At 34.2% G+C, this 7944-nt stretch overlaps 1 non-coding gene across 1 annotated transcript; it reads left to right on the top strand.

The window, feature by feature from the left end:
* The first annotated feature begins 7872 nt into the window (after positions 1–7872).
* On the top strand, positions 7873–7944 carry Trnae-cuc. The gene has a single exon. It is a non-coding gene; the product is annotated as a tRNA-Glu (tRNA).

The raw sequence follows: 7944 nt of genomic DNA, 5'->3' as shown, positions 1-7944 counted from the left end.
TAAAATTCTGCGGTTAGCTTCAAACATTCGACTAAATAAATACACTTTTTAAATGTTCTTATTCGGACTGCTTCAAACAGGTATTTTGCCTACACAGACATTTTTGGTCCAGCGTGCCGAATGGGAACATTTAAAAAGTGTATTTATTAATACGGGTATGACATTACGTTGTTCGCCTTATTCATTGACGGATTCTTTTTAAATACAAATTGGCTCATTGATGTATCGTAACGTAAAATCGTATAGTTAAAAAAATAAATGAGCTATGAATGAGGTCAACAATGTAGTGTCATTTTTCGTCACAACATTTGATAACCGATTTTTTGTATGTTGAAGGTCATGATCTTCATGACTTCTTTACATCGTGTAGAGGTGCTTTTGTTTGATATCAGAAGTTTTTGTTTGAAATATAGTCAAAGTACCCCAATATTATTAACATGATTTAAAATAAAAAAGTTTTTAGCTATACTTCAGTGCTAATTTTATTTTAACAAACTACGTTTGGCAAGACTTTAAAGCTTAACTGACAATAAAGGAAGCAAACGTTGGCAAGCCGAAGATTATATACCCTTGCAGCTACTCCAAGAATTGAATATTTTTCACAGTAACCATATTCCGATACTTATGATCTTATGTTTTACAAGCAGCTATATGATATCATTGTCTGATTTGAATAAATTATGAAATAAACTTACTTTGAAGATTAATCAAATCTATTTGAAAAGATATAATAATTAACGAGAGAGTTGTCTTGCTCAATTTCATAATTTCGTTGTTTTTAAGATATTTACTTACTTTTTTGGCAAAGTTTCTGATTTCATATTAGTTTGCTTAAATTAGCAATATTTTAAATTTAATTTTTAAAAATAATTTATTTTGTACATATATTTCTTTCTTTAACCTGAAACCATTTATATACCGTTTAAGAGGGTATTATAATTTCAGTCAGAAGTTGGCAACGCTGTTAAGGCCGCATTTTCGATCCTATAAAGTATATATATTATTGACCAGCATCACTAGGAGAGTCGATCTAGTCATGTCCGTCTGTCCTTCTGTCCGTCTGTTAGTCCGTCTGTCCGTACGTCTATCCGTTGTCCGGCCGTTTCTACGCTGCATGAAACTTTCCCAAAATTTGTGTTTCTCTTGCAGTTAGAACATAAGTCGGAACGAACCAGATCGGACGACTATAGCATATAGCTCCCATAGAAACAATCGGACAAAAAAAATTGTAACTTTGCTTGAATTGAATTTTTTTTTAGCTCTTCGACATATAGTAATGGCTAAATATTTCAGAATTACGGTTTACATTTCATCAAAATCTGCCGACTATAACTGTATAAGCCTCCATAGAAACAATAAAAATATTACAATTAAAAGTTTATTTTTCAATAGCCAAGTCATAAGGGTCGATTCATGGTCGTGGTTTTTAGGTACTCTTTTATAGTAACTAGGTTTTGGAGCTTCGCAGAAATAAAACTGTGGTTTTAAACAAAAACTTCTAATATCAAACAAAAGCAGGTGTTTTTGTTTGATAAATGAGTCTGTCTTGTTTTTTTTCATTGTGTAATCGCCATCTGCACGCTTTGGTTGTGCTTCGTCACTACGTGGACGGCCGTCAGATTATTATTGAGGACCTGGAATTTAAGGTTTTTAGAGTTTTTAAGTTGCATCATTTAACTTAAGCGTTTTTATTTATTTTAGCAGGTATTGTGAGTTCCATCAGCGCATTGATTGCCTAGAGCATAGCGCTTAATTAGAAGCGGAAATGCCTGAAAAATTGTTATTGATCAGCTGTCTATTAAGAAATGACAAGTCAGCATCTTGAGGGGTTTTTGGCGAGAACATTGCTGGGTAATTAAAATTAATTTTCGCAAAAGTCTCGGGCCTCATCGAGTAAACAGTGCCAACAAGCTACGAACGAAGATTTCAGAGAGTTAGCTCTGGAAGCTGTGGCAGTGGGCTCTACTCGGTCAGTTGGCGGCAGAGAAATCTAGTTTTCCCAGTTCGGGTCCGTAATGATAAATGGTGTCTGGTTAGCGCAGCGCCAAAAGAGAAACAAGTTCACCTGCCAGAAGACAGCCGAAAGCCGTCTCCAGTACGCGGTCCTCAGCGGGAAAGTCTGACAATTCTGCCGGGCTTGCGGGTTGGGGTATGAGTACGATTCGTGTTGTATTTCAATTAGAGTGAACTAGTCCTACATCGCGATTAGCAACAAAGTAGCTGACAATGTCTGTTTTTGCTATTATCATTTAAATTTATTTTATGGTCCTACACATATACTATGTATAAGCAGCATCCCTCTCCATTTTGATCTTAAAAACGGCATGCAATACGTTTTGGTCGTAGTCGGGCAATTTATTAGAAGATGCACCGGCGGTTTGGCTGATAGATGTCCTTCTCTGCCCTTATTTATTTTAAGGGAAAAAATTCTGCTCCTCTGGAAAATAGCAGGCATCAAATTCTGAATCTGGGTAAAGTTCCTTCCAAAAGGTTTCAAACTCGAATCTATTTTACAAAACAGAATAAACCGCAAACCAGTGATATTAATTACACTTCAAAAGAAGTTAAAACTAGAAAGAACGATATAGTCGAGTTCGCCAACTATTACTAGAAGTTAAGAGCGTGTAGCACCACCACTCCCCGCTAGCAGTCCATTCGTTTTGTCTCCTCTTCATCAGCGACAGCCGGCAATGCAGCGGCCGATCAGCGGCCAAGCAGCGGCAGAGCGGCGGCCAAAGTCTTAATAGTTTCTAAAATAATAGCTCGATTTTAAAAATGTTTTTGGCTTCCAAAAGAAAAATCTCTTTTTCTTTTATAGTTTTTAAGACCTCGACGTTAATACGAACGGACAGACAGACGGAAATAGCCAAATCGACCCGGCTATTAATCCTGGTCAAATCACCTACCTGCCCTACGAGTAACGGGCTTAAAAACTTAAAAACCTTATTGAATAAATGATTTGACATACGGTATGATCGGTGGAGCTGTCCACAAGTCTGATTGCTTAACTGTCAGTACTAAGCCCAATCAAGTTCATTTTAGTACTAAAAAATCCAAAACCAAAAATTTTCAGTTTGAGTTCAATTTACTCAGTTTGAGAAAAACTCAGACTCAAATACAAAAGTAATTTTTTCATTTTAATTTAACTTGTTAAAGTAAATAGTTTTATTTATGAATTCATTTTCGCACAAGCCTCGCCTGAGAATTGAACCCGGGACCGTTACGAGCTCTAGATGTAAGCCTTAACCACTGCTTCACGAACCTTCTAACTTGTCAAAGACCAAACAATCCACAGTAATTTTCTTTCAAAAGGCGAATTTGGAAATGGTAAACATTAGTAAACAAAAAATAAAAACAAACAAAAAAAAACACAAATCTAAAAACTCGAAGTGAACTCAGGACTTCGATACCTTGGAAGTCGGCTGCCTGTTGCGGACATCTCCGTTAGCTAGACCACGGAATTTAAATACAGTTTGTCTCATTATGAGAACATTTTTTTAAAATTATAAATTCAAGTATAAATATCCTCAATTTAAGATTGTTTTTTGTTAAATGTGTAAATAAGGAATAAAGTAATACTTCCTCGAATTACCCTAGTTTACAACTTTAAGTCGATTTAATCCTCTAGAGATCAAACCTTGATTTTTGGGTGCAGGTGGACTCCCATTCAAAAAATGACACTCAAAATTTTCGGTGTGGTACCATATTTCATTTTAAGTGTTATAACGATTTTCACATGTTTTCAGGTCAAATTTATTTTTATCTCCAGTTCTGTTAACCGATTTCACTAGAAATAGATCTTCAACTTTCTTATTCATGTTATTAGAATCGGTGTCCTAATATAGATGCTAGAGCTCGAAGTTTAAATAAATTACTAAAACTGAAGTTCCGACAACATAAATTAATTCTTAATTAATACACGCCTGAAAGTTTATTGCAGATAGCTTTAAAACTGAGAGACTAGTTTGCGTAGAAACGGACGGACAGACGGATAGACTCTCCTAGTGCTGTTTATCAAGAACATATATAATTTATAGAGTCGAAAATGTCTTCTTCACCGCGTTGCAAACTTCTAACTGAAAATAATATACCCTCTGCAAGGGTATAAAAATCACTTATATCCTCAATTTGAGTTTTTTCGTTCTTGAAAATTTTTACTCGAACTGAGTAAATTGAACTCTAACTGAGAATTTTTGATCTTGGATTTTTATTGAGTAGGATTAATTGCAATAAACTTGAAAAACTTTCTATGTGTAAAAATTTTGATTTATATACGTATATGTTTAAAAACATTAAAGCCGTGATGATTTTTAGCTCAATTTGAACCTAAAAAGTGAGAGAATGACCTAAAATATTAGGAAACATGACCTAAAAAGGAAAATTTATTTTAATGGGATTTTTAACTATTTGCTTATTTGCATATGTATGTGTGTATGAATGTAAATAAGTGGCGACCAGGAAAATATCTTGTTTAAATCCGTTATAAAAAATAAGCAGTTAAATGCGGAAAAAGTTATTTCGTAGTACTTACTTGCAGGTTTAATTGTCTCCAAAACTTTTCACTTGCACTTGCACTATCAAAAAACTATGAAATGCGCGTGCTTTCTGTAAGTGATGGCATGCCACCGATTTTAACGCGATAATGATAGCTTTACATTTTCCGTAAATCTATCTATCGAAATTTCGTACACCTCTAGCATCTCTTGATTCAAGAAAAAACTGTAATTAAAAATGGAAATCTTTTCTGATTGTAAGCTTTTAAGAAAAAAACTTTCTTAAAATAGGAAAAAGACTTAATTTTGATTTTTTTCGAACGACAACAGTAACAAAAATTGTTTAGTTTTTAAAGGTGAATTTGGTTTGAGTTCCATAGAATATCCCTCAAAAATAGAAAACCAGCCTTTGACTTACAAAAGCAATTCGAAATAAAAGAACGGTTAAATGCGAAGTCAACGATGTCAATAGGATGACTTTGCCGAAAGCTCAAATGGCGTTCGGCTCAGCTACGTCATTCATTAGGTTTTAAAGGAGAAATCGCCTTTGAGATCAAGAAAGAAGTATTTAACTGAGCCGATTAATGGAAGCCTAGCGGCTAAGTTGCCTGACCAGAAATCAGAGCAGTAAATCTGAGCAGCACTAGTTCGAATCCCCCATCTCGGCATTCTATGTATACTCTTGCAGTCTGAAGTTGGCAACGCAGTGAAGGAGACATTACCGATCCTATAAAGTATATATATTCTTGATTAGCAGCATCACTATGAGAGTCGATACAGCCATGTCCTTCTCAGTTTTAAAGCTATTTGCATAAAACTTTCCCAAAAGTTGGCTTTCTATTGCAGGCAGTATATAAGTGTGAACTAGCCGGATCGGACGACTATAGCATATAGCTCCCATAGGAACAATCGGAAAGATAAGTGAACAAAAATAATAACTGCTGTTTTTTAATTTTTTTTTAGTTCTTCGACATATCGTAATGGTTAGGTATTTCAGAATTACGGTTTAAATTTCATCAAAGTCGAACAAATATATATATATATATATATAGCTCCCATAGGAACAATCTGAAACAAAATACTAAAATAATTATAATTTTGCTGTTTTTTTAAAGTTTTATTTAGTTCTTCGACATATAGTACTGGTTAACTATTTCAGAATTACGTTTTAAATTTCATCAAAATCGGACGACTATAACATAAAGCTCCCATGGAAACAATAAAAATAAAAACAAAATTGAAAAAAAATTTAACTTTTTTAATTTGCAATTTTTTTAGAAATTCTTTTTGATTATTACAGTATTTGACAGTTCAGAATTACGCTTTTAATGTTATTAAATCGGAAAACGATATCATATAGCTGCCATAGAAACTCAAATAATTGAGCTGCAAATCATCATAGTTTAAATGTTTTTAAATATACACGAAAGTAAATAATAATTTTAATGTCTTAAGAGTATATGAACTTCGGCTCGCTTCCTTTCTTGTTTTTGATAATTATTTTAAGACATTTTTTTTGACTAATTAATAATTTGACAGTTTTAATTTTATTAAAATCGGATAGCGATATCATATTATTGATATTGAGTTGCAAATCATCATAGCTTCAATGATTTTAAACATACACGCAAGCCAATCATAATTTTAATGTTTTAAAGAATATCTAATTTTTGCAATAGCTGCAAGGGTATATGAACTTCGGTTTACCGAAGTTTGCTTCCTTTCTTGTTTTTAAATTCTTTTGGTCTATGTTTTAATAATTCAGAATTGCTGCCATAGGAACGATCGAATTATTGAGCTGAGAATCATCATACACTCAGAAATTAAAATTCCTTTAATTTAGGAATAAATTTCTTTAAGGAAAAAATGACCTAAAACGGAACACAAGGCATGTTTTCCTATATTTTGTATGGAAGACACAAATTTAGGGCAAGACTCAAATAAAGGCAAGTCCTAAAGTCAAAGAATTTTCTTAGTGTAGCTTCAATGTTTTTAGACATATACGCATATGATTTAATCGTGTTGTGATTATGAGCACCGGATAATGTGCGCAAGGAGACTGCTATATAGCCGCAATAGTAAGAATCAGCAAAGAACAGTCCGATTTAGAAAAAAAAGGCCGGTGCAAAAAGTCGGTGGAGCAGAACGTCCAACTTTTTTTGGGTGGTTATATTCTGGCTCTAAATACGCTTCCAATGACACCTCAGTCATCTTATTCGGATCCGTTCAAAGGATATTCAAAAATCAAGATATAGACTACATTCTTAAAATGAAAACTTTTGTCCTTGTTTGTTTGAATATACATATGTTTGAATATATACATATGTTTTAGGATCCCAAAATCTATTTTCCAATTTTTCTTGACAGAGGCAAAAATGGATAAACTTATATTTTTTTTTCTCTTTTTATATATATTTCTCCGTTTCGTTGTTTTGTTATTATTTTTTCACGTTCTCAATAAAAATATTCGATATATAGTTCTGCATTAAATAAATATTGTAAAAACTTAACTAAAGGCGTTTTTTGCATGAAAATTAAAAAAATACATTTTGTTTTCAAGTTTCTTGACATAATATATAGATTATGAGGTCGAAAACGTTTCCTTCTTCCTGATACATACTTCTTAACGAAAACAACATACCCTTTTAATCTACGAGTAGCGGGTAAAAAAACATTTATGAACATGTGATTAATTTGCGCCTGGCCATGGATTACCATAATGCTTGCCTGAAACTGCAAGAACTATGATGACGTAATAAAAGTACAGATCCTTGTCAACAGGCGGCACTGCTGGTAAGCTTCCTTCAGCTCCTATGGCAAGGGTTCTGCAGCAACTGGAGGTGCCTCCGGCTCGTTCACCTTCACTCCTGACGAGCCTTTCTGATGCCGGTGGAATGCTCTCTTAATAAATGAAAATGTTTTTAATTAACATGCTTCAATATGTCGAGTGGCACACACAGTCAGTCACACCACACTCCGAAAAAACAACCCCTGCTCGATCTGTGTCCCAATCCTACAGCCCTCCGCTTTCACCCTCTCTTCTTTCTTTCTTGAGTTCCATTAAAATTTGCATAGCAAGTGGGAGAGGAGGCGCTCCAACTGTATTGTGGTTTTCGTTTTCGAGCACGGGCTAATTTTCAATATAATATTTAAGGTACATTTATATCGATTGCAGCTTAGTAAGTTTATGCTTTCATTTTAAATTTTGTTGCAGTGTTTTGCCGTAAGTTTTGTCTTTTGTTCAATTTGTATAGAATGACTCAAGAACCACATTGGCGATAATAAACACGAAGTGCCCGAGTCACCCAGTGGCTGAATATCTATTTATAGCACAGAGCATGTGCTTTGTGTTGCTAGTTTAGCCACTATAGAACATCCATCCCATATTGTCTAGTGGTTAGGATACCCGGCTCTCACCCGGGAGGCCCGGGTTCAATTCCCGGTATGGGAA

This window comes from Drosophila elegans, unplaced genomic scaffold (genome assembly GCF_018152505.1).
Source record: "Drosophila elegans isolate 14027-0461.03 unplaced genomic scaffold, ASM1815250v1 contig_208, whole genome shotgun sequence".
Taxonomy (NCBI): domain Eukaryota; kingdom Metazoa; phylum Arthropoda; class Insecta; order Diptera; family Drosophilidae; genus Drosophila; species Drosophila elegans.
Note: the sequence above shows the minus strand (reverse complement) of the source record. Positions and strands in the feature narration are given on the sequence as shown.